Source organism: Cervus canadensis, chromosome 22 (genome assembly GCF_019320065.1).
Source record: "Cervus canadensis isolate Bull #8, Minnesota chromosome 22, ASM1932006v1, whole genome shotgun sequence".
In the NCBI taxonomy this organism is placed as follows: Eukaryota; Metazoa; Chordata; class Mammalia; order Artiodactyla; family Cervidae; genus Cervus; species Cervus canadensis.
Genome location: NC_057407.1, coordinates 33,956,521 through 33,976,091, shown reverse-complemented (window position 1 = coordinate 33,976,091; position 19,571 = coordinate 33,956,521).

Genomic DNA, 19,571 nt, shown 5'->3' with positions numbered 1-19,571 from the left:
GTCACATGGTTGACTGGAAATGGGTCATAAAATGAGTATTTACACCATGGGAATCAGTAAATTTGACCTCCATTTTTTCCCCATCCATGGAGGAGTTCTTAAACATTTTCCAGTACAGCACTACACGTGCGCATACAGTTGTTTTTAACCAGTATCATCTATAGTCATTTACTCCTTTACAAATGCATGGTGTTATCCACAGGCTAACCACACATCAATCTGGATAAACTGGACATTTTTGGCACAAATTTGGATCTTAGTCAACATTTGCTGAATGAATATATCACCATAAGTAGTAAAATAAAAGCCTTGCCTATTTGAATACAAAGTTTTTTTCATAAACAGGTGCATTTAATGTAGACTAACTTGTTAGAAATTGTAATGTACTAATTTATAATTATTGAGGGAAAATTTCATATAAAAGAGAAAAAATATTAAATAGGATTGGATTAAAAATTCAGCTCACCTACTTGCTAAATAGACCACTTATTCAAATTCTGTACTCTACAGTTTCTCATATGAAAGTAGAGACAATAATAACCATAGGTTTATTGTAAAGATTCTAACAATATGAAGTATTTGTTGTATAACATGCTTACAGTTGGCAATAGATATTGCTCAAAAAACAAAATCAGCGATAACTATTCTTCTTATCTTAAATATAATATTCTGAGGATAAGTAACTTTTAAGTCGTATGTAATGAGATTTAGAAAAAAAAGACATGATTTTTCAGCTATGGATTCACTGGTAATTCCTTTAACTGTGCTGGAAATAAATCTCAATGAGTAGAATCTTTCATGAAGATTCTATGAAGATTTCATGAAGGCTGAGAATTCATAAAGATCTAGCCAAAGCTGTTTCTTTACCAAATAGTAAAATTCGTTTTCAATTATCCAGCTAAAATTGGCAGTTAAATTTACCTAAATAAGGAACTTAAGTTAATAGTATATTTCTAAGATCAAAAAGAAATAAATCCCCAGAAATCTGAGAACTGGGACATAGGCCTCTCCTGGCCTTTATCCTCTAGGGAAATAGAATGATTGGTGATGCAACAATTTTGTTATAACTCTGGTTTTCAAGCATAATATGCAGAACAGTCAATAGAGAAGTCTGTGGCAAAAATGCAGATTATTGATACCCCTTTTACTAACTCACTACCCAGGGAGGAAAGATAGAGAGGGGAGAAGAGGAGGAAGAGACAGAGGGAAAAAACAGAGAGAGGGAGGAAAGAGAGGAATGAATGGATAAGAGAGAAGAGAAAAGAGATGGGAAGAAGGAAAGAAAAGCAGAAAGAATATTTTTGGAAAAGATTAATATTTACCTCTTAATATCTTTTAATATTCTAAAGTTTCAGCACTGGGCTTGTATACTTTTTTATTTTTTCAGAGTTGTGATATTTTGGAAGAAGATCAGAAGTTTGTATTGATGTAATTTAGGTAGATTTATAACTTAGAGTAAGTTGTCTTACTGGAAATGGTGTCATAAGTCAGAATGATATTAAGTCAAAACTGATTTTCTCAATGGAACAATGGTATGGTCCAGAGCAACTTCCCAGACGCATCATGAGATGAGAACAAGCATCCTCTTTAATCAACTGCAGGTGATAGATGTATACAACATAAAGCTTTCTCAAGGGATGTAAATTTACTTAGCTGTAATTCAGTCATCAATAATATAAAATTGCACTTGATAGGATACTGCATCTCAGTGTAGTGGATTAGAGTTATTATATTCTTCATAATCCATATCCTATTATTAATGTAACAAGGCATAAATAAAAGAAAGTCATTGGTGTCCTGGAAATTCACAGGATTGTACTCCTTGAGGAAATTTGTTCCAAACATTTTTTTTTTCTTTTGGTAGCTATGGTATGATTACAATTTCCTAATAATCATTTTGACTTGTGGGTATCTTTCTTGATGTCTTTTTTCATAGTATAAATGTTAATAGACCAAATTACCATCACTGAACCTCAATTAATTGATCTTTCTGCTAAACTGCAAACAAGTTCTTTGTTCTTTAAAAACTAGTGTATCAACAGTAATAATCAACATTGATGATGTCTCAACACTAGCAGATATACATCACCTGTGTTGGATGAATACACACTACCTCGAAAGTGCATATGTTGATATATTTGCATATTTATTTTCAGTAATGGATTCTTTTTACAAATACTTTTCACGAGATTAAACATGTAAGTTTCAATAGGGGTCAAATTTAAATGCAATTTGGGCTGAATTTTGTCTCCATAGAATAAAAGATTCTTTCTTAAAAGGATTGCTTTTAAGAGTAATAGATGCACAGATCCAAAATTGCTTCAGTGAACCACCTTTCAACGTATTAAAATTTCAATATAAGTATGATTATAGATTAATGCAATTGGTATTATAGAAAAAAAATGGAGCAAACTTATATCAGCTGGGATCCAGTAAGGATATAGTAATTATTTTAACAAATTTAGATAATTCAGTATCGGGGCTTGATGACACAAGTGACATAAAACCTTACAAATCAAAAAGAGAATGGGGATGCAGCACAATTTGAAAGTGAAAGTGTTAGTCACTCAGTCATGTCAGATTCTTTGTGACTCCATGGACTGTAGCCCACCAGGCTCCCTGCAACCTGCCAGGCTCCTTTGTCCATGGAGTTCTCCAGAAAAGAATACTGGGGTGGGTAGCCATTCCCTTCTTCAGGGGATCTTCCCAACCCAGGGATCTAACCTGGGTCTCCCTCACTGGGCAGATTGTTGACTGTCTGAGCCTCCAGGGAGCCCAGTTTAGTGACAGTTCCCAGGTGCTGTGCTGGGCTTAGTCACCCAGTCGTGTCTGACTCTTTGCATCCCTATGGACTGCAACCTGCCAGGATCCTCTATCCATGGGGATTCTCCAGGCAAGAAGACTGGAGTGGGTTGCCTTGTCCTCAGGAATCTTCCTAACCCAGGGATCGAAACCAGGGCTCCCACATTTCATGACATGTGGCACTAGTGTAGTGGTAAAGAACCCACCTGCCAAATGCAGGAGACGTAAGAGATGCGGATTCAATCCCTGGTCGAGAAGATCCCCTGGAGGGAGGCATGGCAACCCAGTCCAGTATCCTTGCCTGGAGAATCCCATGGACAGAGAAGCCTGGAGGGCTAGAGTCCAAACAGTCATAAAGAGTCGCACATGACTGAAGAGACTTAGTATGCACACACACACGCAACTAAGCTACCGTTCCTGAGCCCCAAGAGTAAAGAAAAGGGTTTTATCAAATCCCAGGGAGCTGTCCAGCAGATAGCCTGACAAGAGCTTCAGCTACCCAGAAATGCGGACATTGCCCACAGACATGCCATGGCAGAGCAAGAGAAGAACAAAGACCCTAATTTCTATCTGCCTGGGAAAGGTTCTTTGCAGAATATGTCGAATGCATCTGAGAATTAAATAGAAAAGGAACAGCTCAGATAAATATCTTCATATGTATTCTTTATAAAGTTATCTTCATGAAAGATTCCAAGCTCACTCAAATGATGCTATTGCACAGTATATTTTTACATTTCCATTTGTAGAGATTTTACTACTCTGAGAAGAAAATCTGTATTCCCCAGAGCCCATGAATAGCGTAAGTTCACTTATGTCCTGGCTTACTGTTATAATTACTGCACATGACAACATGCCTGTAATTTGCCTGTGCTGCAAAATGTGAATCACCAGATGTTGATTGCTAGGAAATGAGATCTGTCTGTGCTAGCAAGTTTTAAGCGCTTTCCCATTAAGGAAGTGAAGGATGATGTAGTTCTGAGTATATATATTATCATAAAACTCATTTTGTGATAGCCAAGTAGGAATTCTGAACACTCTTATTATTTTTAAACGATTAACCTTTAATGAGGCTGTATATCAAGAGTTTTAAGTCCAGCTAATGGTAGCATAGGGAGAGTAAAGATTTATTGAATACCTACTATGAACTGAGCACTATATAGGAACTTTGTAAACATTACCTTATGGTGTTATGAGGTAGGTAGTCTGTTTAATGTAATCTAATATCCATTGTCTCTTCCCTACAAATCTGTATCACAAATAATTTGAACTCACCTGTGGCTTTATTTTAGGTGACCCAAACTTATTTGTCTCCTTCTCCCACTTACTTTCAGTTCATTTATTTGTGTATTTTTGTGAGCAACTTTTAAACTTTGAGGGAACAAGACAAGCTTTGCGTAAATAAATATCTTTTTACTTGAAATAGAATTGTGGATTCTATGTTAAGTTGTGAATTTAGAACACAGACTATCGTACTAACCGTCGTTCTCTGATGCTAACTACCAGACAAGAGAATGACTCTGGGATATTTTTGTGTTTCTCCAGTTAAGCTTATTTGACTCTATAACCAATGATATGCCACACAGACATTTCTGTAGTAGTAACTGACTTTTCCTCTGTTTTTGATCCTTATAAGTATACATGCCTGTTGTTGTTTTTTAAATGTGTTTTTCCAATTTGCTTTTTCCTGGGTCCCTGCTTAAGAATGAGATTTGATTGACTTTAATGTTACAGTCTTTTTCATTTCACTGTAACACTTTTAGTTTGAAAAGACTCTGTTCCTAACAACTAAGAAGGATTAACAAAGATGAAGTTTATTAATTTTTTCCATATTTATGTTTTGCTGTAACTTTTCAGTAATTCTATTGCATTCTTCAGTCTATGAAACAATATATTCAAGTTGTAGGATAAAACAATCATCTGAATACCACTGGGATGCTTCATACCGCAGAAGTCTGACAATTCTGACAACTCCCCTCACATAGTTTTTAATAAAGTAGGTCTCTAATTTTAATCTTCCTTTGTCTTAGAAAAATAAGTTTGTTAGTAATGTCAGCATGGTCTCTCAACAATTCTTGTCAGTGAAAAATGTTTGTGTGTTGCTAGTAACACTAAAAATCATTCACTGGGGACCTATGCAGATGACAATGAGATTTACTGCCTGAGTCTTGACAATTATTTTACTTGTTAAAATAACTTGGCTTGGGAACATGCTAACAAACAACTGCTGAGAGCTGTTTTGCTTTGGTAATTTTGTGTTGTTAAAATCACATGGAGAAGCAGGCAGTTCTGCAACCTATGGAACAATGAGATAGCATGTGTAAAGCTAAGCTGATACCTTGAGGTAATTTTCCTTTGTGAACTAAGAATATTCAGTAATCAGCTATAGCTAATGTGTCTCCATGATAATATATTCTTGTCTTGAACACAGTAATTTTTTTTTCTGTTAACATATTCCTTTCAGCACTTATATCTCTATCTACCACTCAATTATATATGCATGGGTTGATGTTTTCACATTGTGTATTGTATTCACACCTTCTTCTACACTTGCAACACTTAATCCAACAGTGTAGTATTTATCTCTGTCAAGCATTGTTTTCATACGGATACAGGCTTATCTAAGAACTTCCCAAACACCACACAATCACAAGTCAATGAATCCACTGATTTTTGGATACATCTGACAAAATTACTATTTATTTCCTTATGGAAGGAAATGTCAAACAAACAGCTTTTTAAAAATCTAATTGAGTGTGTGATTGACTTCTCCATTGAGCTTGGTCAAAATACCACTCAGTGGAAAGAGAACTGGGGAGACAAATATACTAAAATAGTCCATTTGGAAAAGCATTTTTCAATTGGCAGGTGAAGCTCCTCTTTGCAGATGGTCTTGTTTTTGAACTTAGTATGCTCTGCCTATTTAAAAATTTGCAGCTGGATATCGACCAAAATGGGCATGTTTATGAGAGGAGAGATTGTGCTACTCTCTCCTTCATGCTTCTCATATTAGTCTTTTCACTGTCAGGAGACCTGGGGCTCTGCAATTTCAAAGTGGAGTGTCTTAGTGGCTTCTCTGAAACATGACACTGACTTGGTTTTCCTTGAAGTAGGAAATAGACCCAGGGATACTTACCCTGGGGTAAGTTCAAGTTCAAGCCCATGCTGCTTGCCACATGAAAGACCAATAAATTGAGAGACAGGTGGGGCAAGAAATTGTGACTTTATTTGCAAAGCCAGCAGACCAAGAAGATGGTGGACTAGTGTACCAAATAACTATCTTAACCACGTTAGAATTCAGGCTTTTTTTTTTTTTTTAAAATACTGAAAAGGGAGGGAGTGTGACCTTGGTATAGGAATCCTTTGCTCTTGAAGCTGCCCAACTGTTAGATCTGGTCACAATGTTCCAGTAAACCTCCTGCAAGACTGTGCTATTTTCTGTTCTGCAACTTTTTATAAGGGTCAGGTCCTTGAGAATGGGCTATCATGTTTATTTCATGCTGTAACCAGCATTCTTTTACAAAGGTGCAGAACCAGTCTGACTAAACACAGGCGACAGATCACAAGGGTTGGAACTAAAGTAATAGACCTAATATGGAGTTAGGTTTTTTCCTTCTGTTACACCATCTCTTCCTGTCTTTGGACAAGCACTACTGTGGCAACTCATGGTGGTTCTTACTAGTTCTTAGAGACTACTTTTTTTAACCTCATGAAAGTAAAATTTCTAGAACTTTTGGTAATATATCATCACCAAAATTGAATGGAGGAAAATAACTTATCTGTGTAATTTAGTAATATTCTTCTTCTTTCTAATTGAGGATTAAATCTTTTGTAACCTCCTTAAACTTTTGTTACCTTTCTCATTTAAAGTGACAAGTTAAATGCTAATGCAATTGATAGGGGTGAGCAACTGGTCAATGACCAGCCTGATCAGACTGCATAATGTAGCTGAAATTGCTAAAATATGCAGGCCCATTGTAATTTTGACAGAAAACAGTTTTCTACAGGCCTTTATATCTCCCTAGGTGATATTAAAAGCCAAGAATGTTTTAAGTACCACATTTCTTTCAAAGAAAGTTGGGAGAATTCAGCAACCTTAACTTCAAGCTAAAAATATGTGCATAAATTTCCAAGTATCATGAGATTTTTACCTGTGTCTATTTTGAATGGGAAATTTGATGGTAAATTATGTTGAAAACATGAATACAGCCTAAATTGGGATGACTTGTGCTACGTTCCATGTCACCAAAATAAAACTTGGCTTAACTACAGTTTCACCTCTCCCCAAAATGGAATCTTAAGCCAGTCATTCAGGGATTGCCTGATCAGTACTAATTAGGTAATGTTTCTGATAGACCCCTTCCATGCCCTAAGGAACAGTAAAACTTGCAGTCACCACCCAACTATTTTGTCTCCTGTAGGTTCTTTGTCCCTGCTCCTTAGGCTTGTAAAACTTTTTCATTTAATACATCTCATGGGAGCTCCTTTTTATCTGTTAGATTGAATGTTGCCTCATTCAAATAGATTTTTGCTTAAATAAGGCCTTAAAGATTTTAATATAAACTCAGTTTATCTTTTAACAAATATAATATTACAGTTAAAGAGCCTTGTCCACTTTGTCCCCACAATCAAAGTGTGAGTTATAGTAACTAAGAGGCTGCTTTTTCCACTTAGCTCTAGGTTTTCTAAGGCAAAATGAATTAGATATTTTTAGTAGTTATTTGATGATGTAGGCATAGGCAATGGGAGTGGAGGAAGACTGCATGCAAGTTAGTGTGGGTCTTTTAAAGACCTACATTAACATTTATTTCAATAACTTCTGTTACTGAAAGTTATTGAAATAAACGTTGGTGGATCCAGGATGTTTGTAAATGGTTGGCATGATGAGTGTACATCTGTTAGCATTTGATGTCTGAAAGCTCATTTTTTGGGGCTATATCCTTTTTATATGTATTTGGTGACCCTTGTTTTTTGCAGTATTGAACTAGATTGCTGTTAGCCTATGTACTTTTGTACATAAAGGAAAAAAGGCCCCACTTCTAGTATATTCAGAATTTGCGGGAACCAGTTCAAAATTAAAATGTGGAGTTTTTTTTTTTAATTATTAATAATTTCAAGACAGTGACATGGAACATTAAACCAAATGCAGAACCCTTCTAAGTTTGGGTCTGTCCAACTGTTGAGGCTACATGCCCATGAAACTGGCCTTTTGTCAGTGCAGAAAAAGCTAGATTTTTAATCATATTTGTCCTTTCATGGCCAGATACTATCGTTCAGGAAGAAAGTAGGGCCTTGTTAACTAGGCTGTGATGAATTTTGTCATCAATAAGAATGGGCATGCATGCGTGCGTGCTAAGTTGCTTTAGTTGTGTCCAACTCTGTACAACCCAATGGACTGTATCCCACCAGGTTCCTCTGATACTAATGCCGGTTCATACTTTTGGATGGCGTATTTTTCTGGATGGTACTGGATGTAGGTTGGTAAGTGGTGAATGGGGCACTGAATAACTTTTCTTGCTCATCCAGTTAAGCACCTGCTCAAAATTAGGAATGGTCCATTTATTTGTAATCCATTTTCATTTCTTAGTCATAAAGTAAGAGATAGTATACTTTAGTAGATTAGACGTGAGAAATATCTGAGTGTGAATTCAGACTACATCAGTTCTTAGTTGGGAATATGTAGCCAACTTACTTACATCATTAAGTTCCTCATTTGTAAAATGGGAAACATATCTGCAACCTAGAAAGTACAATTTTTAACAAGAAAAAAATTCTCTTGCTTTTTCAATGATCCTCTCATTCACTAAGTAATATCTCTGATTATGATAAAATAAGATCAGGTTTTTTTCTCTTAAGGGCAAAGAATCTGTATTAATGACTACGAACTTTGATTAAGAACATCTTAAGTTATCATAAATGATACCTTGTAAATCTGAAATGCAATCTAAAAGTAAATTGAATTAGAACTCTATTTAGTGGGAGAAAAGGTTATGAAATCAGTGTGATAAAATCAAACCTAAAATAATGGCATAAAGATTTTCTTTAATAATACTGTAATGGAAGCTTAAGTGGAAATTTTAATCATCCTCTGTGTGTTTGTTTTATAGAAGATATTTTTCTTGCTAAAATTGTACTTTTATTTATTTAGACAACCAATAATTTAAATATACATTACCAAAGAAATTACGAGATTGCCCATGAATGAACAACTCAATACAAAGGTAAATAACTAGTACTCTATGGAAAGAAAGCAAGAATTTAATCTGGAAAACTTTGAGTGTTAATCAGTTAAAATATTTGCACTGTGAAAAATGATTTCCATAGCAATGGGAATTTGGAGGTCTCAAAACAATTTAATTCTAACATTTCATCTCATTTCCTAATATATTTCATGTTGATGAGAGGCCAAAATTTCTTGCAATATCAAAAGATATAAATATCAATGGATAATTTTTTGCCAGAAAAACACATTTTAGAAGACATGGTATATTGGATATAGCACAGGATTTGGATCCAAACAGACCTTGTTCAAATTCCAGCTACCAACATTAAATAATATTTCTATAACTTGGCAAGTCATTTAACCTTGCTGACCCTAGATTCTTTATTTTTTAAATTAAGGTACTAACTCCCATTTTACAAAAATAAAGAATGGAGTGTGATAGATGTAAGTGACCTTCCAATATGGTTCTTTCTTAATTGATTACTATTGATAGTTATTAACATTAATAATATTTGTGAAACACATCTTATTTTTATATTTTCATCTTATTTTTCTTTGTGAGTGGTTCAGTTCAGTCTCTCAGTCATGTCCAGCTCTTTGCGACCCCATGAACTGCAGCACACCAGGCCTCCCTGTCCATCACCAACTCCCAGAGTCTACCCAAACTCATGTCCATTGAGTCAGTGATGCCATCCAACCATCTCATCCTCTGTCAACCCCTTCTCCTCCTGCCCTCAATCTTTCCCAGCATCAGGGTCTTTCCAAATGAGTCAGCTCTTCGCATCAGGTTCCATAGTAAAATGCTTTTGCTTTCTTCAAAACCAACAAGAAAACTTTGACCAGTTAGCTCCATAGTAAAGAACTGCTAGAAAAAGATATATTCTATTCAACAATTAAGTATTCTCTTTTAGATCAGGACTGAAAATTCAGATGCCAAAAAACAAGACAGAGCACACCCTGGAATATTTTCTTATGAAATATTGCACTGTATTTTTTTGAATGAGACACACATTGTTTGCATGTGAAACTTAGACAAGTATTATCCATTTCACCAAGATACATTATCCTCTGTTTTTGTAAATTTAGAGACTTCTTTCTTTCTTAACATTTAAAAGTCATAGACTCAAAAGTATTTTTTCTCTTAACTCTAAGCTTAAACAAGTGTATAAGTATAATGATAAATAACCAGATTGTCTATCTCAGTGTGAGGCATCACCATGATATAGCAGTGACTATTACAAATGGAAAAGTTTATTCCCCATCCAAGAGGACAGCTAGAGTTTATCCTTACCCAATTATTAGTAGTGAGATATGGCCCAGTATTGCTAGATGATTTTATCTTTCAAGAAAGCATAAAATTCCATTTCTTGTGAAATTTTAAAAATTGGACACTACTGTGTTTTTTTATTTTTTTTATTTTTTTTAATTTATTTTATATATATATATATATATATATATATATATATTTATTTATTTATTTATTTTTGTCATACATTGATATGAATCAGCCATAGATTTACACGTATCCCCCATCCCGATCCCCCCTCCCACCTCCCTCTCCACCCGATTCCTCTGGGTCTTCCCAGTGCACCAGGCCCGAGCACTTGTCTCATGCATCCCACCTGGGCTGGTGATCTGTTTCACCATAGATAGTATACATGCTGTTCTTTCAAAACATCCCACCCTCACCTTCTCCCACAGAGTTCAAAAGTCTGTTCTGTATTTCTGTGTCTCTTTTTCTGTTTTGCATATAGGGTTATCGTTACCATCTTCTAAAATTCCATATATATGTTTAGTATGCTGTAATGTTCTTTATCTTTCTGGCTTACTTCACTCTGTATAAGGGGCTCCAGTTAATAAACTCAAAAATGGATTAAGATCTAAATGTAAGACCAGAAACTATAAAACTCCTAGAGGAGAACATAGGCAAAACACTCTCCGACATAAATCACAGCAAGATCCTCTATGACCCACCTCCCAGAATATTGGAAATAAAAGCAAAACTAAACAAATGGGACCTAATGAAACTTAAAAGCTTTTGCACTACAAAGGAAACTATAAGTAAGGTGAAAAGACAGCCGTCAGATTGGGAGAAAATAATAGCAAATGAAGAAACAGACAAAGGATTAATCTCAAAAATATACAAGCAACTCCTGCAGCTCAATTCCAGAAAAATAAATGACCCAATCAAAAAATGGGCCAAAGAACTAAACAGACATTTCTCCAAAGAAGACATACAGATGGCTAACAAACACATGAAAAGATGCTCAACATCACTCATTATTAGAGAAATGCAAATCAAAACTACTGTGTTTTTTGACATGATTACTAGCATTATGTAGACAAAGCCAAACATTTCATGGACTGGTTGCACATAATAGTTCACCATTTTACATTACCTGCTTTAAGTAGGTAGCAGATCTTTGTTAAGAGATCTGTAATCAAACCTCCTGAACATATGACTGCATAGCCAGTTGGTTGGACTAATACTCCAGCAAACATTGCTACCTATTGGATGGAGTACGAATGAAAAATTTAGTATACACTTTCTTATTTCTGGATAGAGACCCTAGCATAAGTATGTCAATTCTTGACTATATTGAGAAAAATAGTTAATGATTATTGGATAACTGAAAAGAACTAGAGACCTATAACCCACTTACTACCAGTTCCATTGCAAATCTTGTCTTTTCTCTTCATTACAAGCTTCTCCATATGCTACCTTCACTTTCAGAATTAGAAACAGGTGAAAAAAAAATGGAAGAGTCAGAATATAGCACAAGTTACTTTCTGATAATAGTTTTGACTTGCTTTCTAATTAGCCTGACTAGATCTGGATTTCTGTGATTAACTGACTGGCTAAAATTAGTCAAAATAGTAGTGATTAATGCATCCTTTAGGCCTTTCCTGATCACAAAGAATAAAAAAAAAAATTCCTGCTTTCATTTCTGAAAAAAATGAAGCTGTCTTGCAAAGATACATGATGAGATAAGGAAGACAAGAATGGGCCTCAGCAGTCAAGAAGTAATGCTGTACAGAGGAACAGAATGTTGTTCTTGTGGTTCAGAAAGGTCGGTCTTTCAGCACCACTGGTGAGTCAACACCTCTTTTAGCATTTGCCTCCTGAAACAGGTATTCAGTTCTCCTCATTAGGGTTATGCTAGCCCTGTTAGTCTCTCTGCTTTACTCTCAACATGTTTATATGTTGTTATTGAAGTTTTCTATGTTTTGCTTTCTGTCTCATAATTGCTACTGCACTACTGGCTTCCGTGACCCGTAACTTCCACTTGTTTCATGGTTTTAGCCACTTACCCCTTCACTCAAGCTCCTACAGAGGGACCATCTTACTGAGTCTGTCAATCACCATCCAATTTATATGGTGTTCTTGGTAGAGTTTTTCAGATCAGTCGTTGCTTATCCTGCATCTCCCCAATCTGTGGACAGATACCTCAAAAGCAGGTCTCCATTTTGGTCTAATGATTTGTGGCCAAGGCTGGTGGGGTCACATGTTGTGAAGTGCAGATGCTCATCTATAAGGAATTCCTTCCAGGAGAGATGAGATCATAACAGGACCTCTGAGGCTTCTCAGAAAGATATACTCTAGTTCGTAGCATCCTGGGTGCCCAGAACAAATTATGAACTTACCCCTACACCCTCAGCATAACTACAGATTGCCAAAAATATTCAGTAATTCAAACACAACTTCAGCTCAGTAAAACAATGTATTATTCAGTGTTCAGTTCAGTAGTCATATGACTTCTAAATTTAAACGGGTTCACAAAATCTGTTCTGCCCGTAAGTTTATGAGAATTTTTGATGCTGAAATATTATTAAAACTTTGTAAAGTTTTAAGAGAGGGTTATAAATTTTCAAACTGCATTTCACAAAGCTCATGTACATAAAAGTGCACTGATATCCTGAACTTGGCAAGTCTGAGACTGCTTGTGCCCATAATTCTGAACAGTGGATTAGTAAAATATTACATCAGCTATTCGGAGGGGTTTATATAAAGTTTCCTTTCTGATAGGTAACTGCAGTATCTGTCCTGAATGGTTGATTTCTAATTAGCTATAAAATTCTAAAACTAGGGAATTAATTATGCAAAGATTGAGATAGAGTGTTGTTTGAAATAGACAATAGAACTTGAGGATAAATAATGCCTTTCAAGCATTCATTTCTCCATTTTGGTCTACATCTATATCTACAAGTTCCTGTTCCTTTCAGTATAATACAGAGTTCAGGGGTTTGAAAAAATATTTTTAATTCTGAACCTTTGTATTTGTGAAGCCACCTTATTTCTTATTCGAATCCAAAATCCTCTGTTGATAATGAGGTCCATTTCCTTCTTCAGAAGGGGAGTTGCTTCTCATATTTCAGTTGCTTCTCATATATTTAGGTCACGTGCACACATGTACTTAATGCACACCATACAAGAAGCAAAAAATTGAAAATTTCTGATTACAAATGATTAAATATTCCTTAAAATAATTTGTTGTCGACTCAACTCTTACTCTAGTAAGTTTCTGTATTGAAACTCTTGTCTATGGTTCTTAGGAAGCTTAGCAAAAAGTTATAGTTAGGAGGAAAAAAAGAACAAAAGAACTGTCATTGGTGATCTCCATAGACTATATTAACATAAACCAATATTAACAGGAAGACTACTGACTTTTCATGTATTTTTCTCCCGCTTTACTTTGATCTTCAGTCAACTTTGAATGTAATAAAAATGATCAATTTTGTGTAAAGCCTAAACCTCAAAGAGAACTTTTTATTTTGATTTTTCCTTCTAAAAAATTGCTGTAACAAACATGAAATCTAACCTCCTAACAGATTTTTAAATACATTTTTAACTTGAAGGCCATTATTATATACCAATGATGTTGTTGAACAAGCTTTTCATTTTGTATCACTTCAACTGTATACCCATTGAATATAAAATTCTGATATCTCCCTCCCCTCTTCACTGAGCAACCACCATTTACTTTATGCTTTGATAACTTTGACTGCTTAAGATAGCTCATATGAGTGGAATCATGCAATATTTATTCTGCTGGGATTGCCTTACTTTCCTTAGCATAATGTCTTCAAGTTTCATCCATAATGTAGCACATAACTGAAGTCCTATATTTTATGCTTGAATAATTTTCCACTGTAAATGTGTATAAATCACACTTTTAATCTGTTCATCCATTGTAGGACATTTAGTATGTCAACTTGTTGGTTCTTGGGAATAATACTGCAATGAGCATGGGAGAACAGATATCTCTTTGAGAACCTGTTTGATTTTTTGGACAGATAACCAGAGATGAGATTGCTGGATCATATGGTTGTTCAATTTTTAATTTTTTGATGAACCTTTACGTTGTGCTCCATTGTGCCTACACCATTTCATTTTCCAAAGAACATTGCACAAGAATTTCAGTATCTCCACAGCCAACCCTTACTTCTTGTTTTTGTTTTTTATTTAATAAATAGGCAAGCATCTTAAAGGGTGAATTGTAATATCTCATTGTGCTGTTTTGATTTACATTTCCCTGGTCTTTTCATATATCTGTTGGCTGTTTGGATGACTTCTTTGGAAAAATGTCTACTTGGTTTTTTTCCCCATTTTTAATGGACTATATTTTTGTTACTGTGTTGTAAGAATTTATTATGTTTCAATATTAACTCCTTCTTAGATATATGACTTGAAATGTTTTCTCCTACTCTGCTGGCTATGTTTTCACTCTATTGATTGTTTGCTGTAAAGAAGCTTTTAGTCTGGTGCAGTCCGGCTTGTCTATTTTTGCTTTTGTTGATTGTGATATTGATGTCACATAAAGGAAATCCCTCCCAAGAGTAATGTCACAAAGCTTTTCTCCTATGTCTCCTTCTGTTAGCTTTTGAGTTGGTCTGATTTTTGTGTAGGGTGTAAGTTAAAAACCCAACTACACTCTTTTGTTTGTGGATGTCCAGTTTTCCCAATAATATTTGTTGACAAGACTGTTTTTCCCTATTGAGCATTCATGGCACCATTGTCAAAGATTATTTGTCTGTATATACATAGGACTGTTTGGGGACTCTCTCTTCTCTTCTGTTTATCCAAATGTCTGTCTTAATGCCAATGCAAGACATTAATTATTGCGACTTTATAATATGTTTTGAAATAAAGAAGTGTGAGATTTCCAGCTTTGTCTTCCTTATGGTCGTTCTGTTTATTTTTTTTTTCTGTAGTTCCATATGAATTTTAGGATGAGCTATACTATTTCTATAAAAACTACCATTAAGGCTTTGATAGGAATTGAAGCTGTAAATCACTTCAGAAGGTAAGGACCATCTTTTTAACAATATAAAGTTTTCTAATCCATGAACATGGAACATCTTTCCATTGATTTGTATCTTTCATTTTTTCAGCAATGTTTTATAGCTTGCAGTGTACAGGTCTTTTGCTTCCTTGGTTAAGGTTATTCTGAAGTATCTTACTATTTATAATGCTATTATATAAGAAATTATTTTCTCAATTTATGTTCCAGAGTATTGTTAGTGTACAGACATGTAAATGATTTTTTAAATTTTTTATGCTGCAACTTTGCTGAATTTATTTTTAACAATTTTCTGTTTTGTTGTGGAATCTTTAGAGTTTTATACACATAAGATTATGTCAGCTCTAAACAAAGATGATTTACTTCTTTCTTTCTAATTTTGGTATCTTTTCTCTCTTTTTCTGACCTAATTCCTCTGGCTAGAGTATCTAGTACTATATTGAATGGAAATGATGAGAGTCATGGTTATTGCCTTGTTGTTGATCTTAAAAGCTTTCAAGTTTTTATTGTTGGATATAATGTTAGGTTTGGGTTTTTTTAATATGACCTTAATTATTTGAGGTACTTCTCTTCCTGATTTTATGTTTTTTAATCATAATCATAAAGGGATATTGAATACTGTTAAATGCTTTAAACATCTATTGATAATATCATATAGTTTTATTCTTTTTCTCTGTCAACATGTAACACATTGGTTAATAATAATATGTTGCACCATCCTTGCATTCCAGGGAGAAATCCAAGTTGATCATGTTTTATGATCCTTTACTGTGCTCTTAAATTGAGTTTGCTGTATTTATGTTGAGGATTGTTGCATTAATGTTCATAAGGAATGTTGGTTTGCAGTTTTATTTTCTTATACTATTTGTGTTTGGCTCTGGCATCAAGGTAACATTGGCCTCACAAGTTTGGGACTGTTCCCTCCTCTTTATTATTTTGGAAAAGTTTAAGAAGGAATGACATTAATTTTTCTTTGAATGTCTGGTGGACTTCACCAGTGAAGCCATCCAGTCCTGGCTTTTCTTTGTTTAGAGATTGTTAATTAGTGATTCAGTTTCCTTAGTAGAACTGTTCAGTTTTCTCTTCTTTGTGGTTCAGTCTTTATAGGTTCTATGTTTCTAGATAGATATTCATCCATTTCTTCTGTATTTTTAATGTATTACCATAAAATCATTTATAGCAGTCACTTGTAATCCTTTTTACTACTGTGGCATGAGCTGTGATAGCTCCCCTTTGATTTCTGATTTTGTTTATTGGAATCTCTATGTTTTTCTTAGTCTATCTAAAGATAGGTCAGTTTTGTTCCTCTTTTCATAAAAATCAGCTCTTAGTTTTCTCAATTTTTGTAATTCTCTAATTTGCTTATTCCTATCTCAATCTTTATTATTTCCTTCCTTCCACTAACTTAGGAATGTTCTTAAATCATATCCTTAGATATACTCCTTGCTGTCTAAACTCTATAACAACTTTATAGTTTCTTCATACTTTCTCAAACTGTTTCCAAAGTCACAATAATTCACTGAGCCTTTACTATCTTTTAGTGTACTTCCTTTTTACTTGAAAAATCAGTCATATTCTGTTACCTCAAATCAAGAGCCATGATGTTTTTGAGCAACAACTGCGAATTAGATCTTTACCTGTATTAAACTCTGTTGTTGAGGTAGATTGATGACATTAATGGCCCAATTCTTCCCATTGTATACACATCCTTTGTAATGTAATCCTAGAGTTATTCTCCAAAAGAGAGTATATTCCCTACCACAAGAAATTTACTTTGCCCAGTGGTATTTGATGGAAGTGATGATGTGCCAGTTCCAAACCTAGGCATCAGGAGACTTTGAGTGCTTCCATTTGGTTTCTTGACTTCTGACAACATTCCCAGAGCTTCTGCTGATCCCATGTGATGGATGGCAGGTACATGGAACAGAACTGAGTCACCTGAAGTTCAGCCCAGATGAGGTCCCTAAATGAGCCCAGACTATATCAGCTAAATGACTTAGACAGAAGAAAGTAAATTCTTATCATGATATGCCAAAACATGTTCTTTTACACACCAAAAATAACCAATTCAATTATATTGTGTTATTAACCCCAAATTTTGAAATGAGATACAGAGGCTTGAAAAAATTAAGGGGTTGTTACATAAAAGCTAAACAGCTGGTAAATAGAAGAACCAGGATTAAAAATTGACTTTGGCTGCTAAAAAGTACATGATATTCCACTATTCTATGAGAAATCTAATACAGCAGTATTTTTACATGTTCAATAGCCAACATTTAAAATGGGATCCAGCAAGAGATATTAAATTTATCTTTTTATGATTTGAATTCTTTTCTGTGACTATGAATCTAAGCAGCTTCTCTTTTATTCAGGCTATAAATAAGAAACAACTATAGGAAATATCTGATTTTGACTTTTTATCAGACATAGCTTTCAATCTTGTTTTTAAAGTTGTATATCAGTTAGGGGACTTGACACATCATTGAGCATTACTGCCACAAATAGCATGATGCTTGAAATGAATAGTACTACTATGGTGACAGTTATTTCCTTACAAAGATAGATTGCTAGGTAGATGCAAGATTTTCCCACATAGGAAAATATAGCTCATAATTTTACCACCATGAAAATCTATTAAACTTTGCAAAACAACCAAAGAAGAATAATTTTTAAAAATCAATCTATATTAAAAAGGTAAAATAATACTAGTGAATAAAAGTGTTTCCTACTAAAATCTTTCTCTCTAAAAACAACTGTTAATATTTTCTTTTGTTTTACCCAAGGAAAAATTTTATTCATTTATCGCAATATACCATGTACCTACATAGGCTTTTTCCCATCAACTATTTTCAGCAAACCCATAGTGAGGAACATAGTTATTTCCATTTTTAAAATATTTGTAAACATATCTTTGAGTACTTATGTAATGATTTATTTGCAGGGCAATGCCAAGCTGAGTTAATAATGAAAGGAAAGTTTTGCTAAATAGTGTCAAAATTGTTTCCTAGTAATTTGCCCCAATTTATGCTCTTACACATACAAAATTTACTCCAATTAGCAGTGCTCTACACACACATGCAAACACACACACACACAAATTCCTCATCCTTGGCAACCCTAGTTTTTGATAGATTTTTAAAAAGAAGTATTTTGGTCATATTTCACCTCAACACAGTAGCAATTACCTATCCCAGGCCTCCAGTTCTGTGGCAGATAGGCTGTGCTTGCATTACAAGAGGAGCTAACACTGAACTTGAGGAGTCAAGGTGGGCAAAAGGGAACCTGTGTTCCCAATACTGGGTCACTGTACACTAGTTTCTTTTTGCTGCTTCAGATCATAGAGGCACAGAAAGGTTGGCAGTCATTATTGTTGCATCTCACCCCATTAATGCAAATCCATGCCCCTCTAGCCAAAATATCTTCAGAAGACTTAAAGAGCCAGTACTTTTTCATTTCCCTTCATTTTACTTTTTTCTCACTTTCGAGAGCTGGATATTAAGACTAAGATATTCAAATGAAACTGCATATATAGGAGAAATTAAAAGTCTCTGTGCATGGCCAGGGGAAGGCAGAGTAGAAGACCTACGTATGTCTTAAGTTTATACCTTAAGTTGACCTTTGGCACAGAAATGGTATATACCAATTAAATAAACAAAAGCAAAAACAGAAAACTGTGGGGAAGAGTAAGAACCTAACTTCCATAATTATCACACTCCTAGATTTCAATGTACAGTTTTCAAAAACAAAACCACAAGACATACAAAGTAACAGAAAAGTATGACTTACTTAGAGGAAAAAGCAAATCAACAAAAACTGCCCCTGAAAAAGACTTGATGGGGACTTCCCTGGTGGTTAAGAATCTGCCAATGCATGGGACATAGATTGGATCCCTGGTCTGCGAAGATCCCACCTGCTGCAGAGCAGCTAACCCCACCCGCCACAAGTACAGAACCTATGCTCTAGAGCCCATGAGCCACAACTACTGAACTCGTGTGCCTAGAGTTTGTGCTCAGGAACAGTAGAAACCACCACAGAAGCCTGCACACCTCAGTGAGGAGTAGCACAGCCCACTCACCACAACTAGAGAAAGCCTACATGCAGCAATGAAGATCCAGAACAGCCAAAAATAAATAAATGAATAATTTCTTATAAAAAAAGAAGAGAGAGACCTGATGAATGACATGACTGCTAGGTAAGGCTTTAAAACAATTGTAGACATCCTCAAAGCACTAAGGAAGACATAGAGA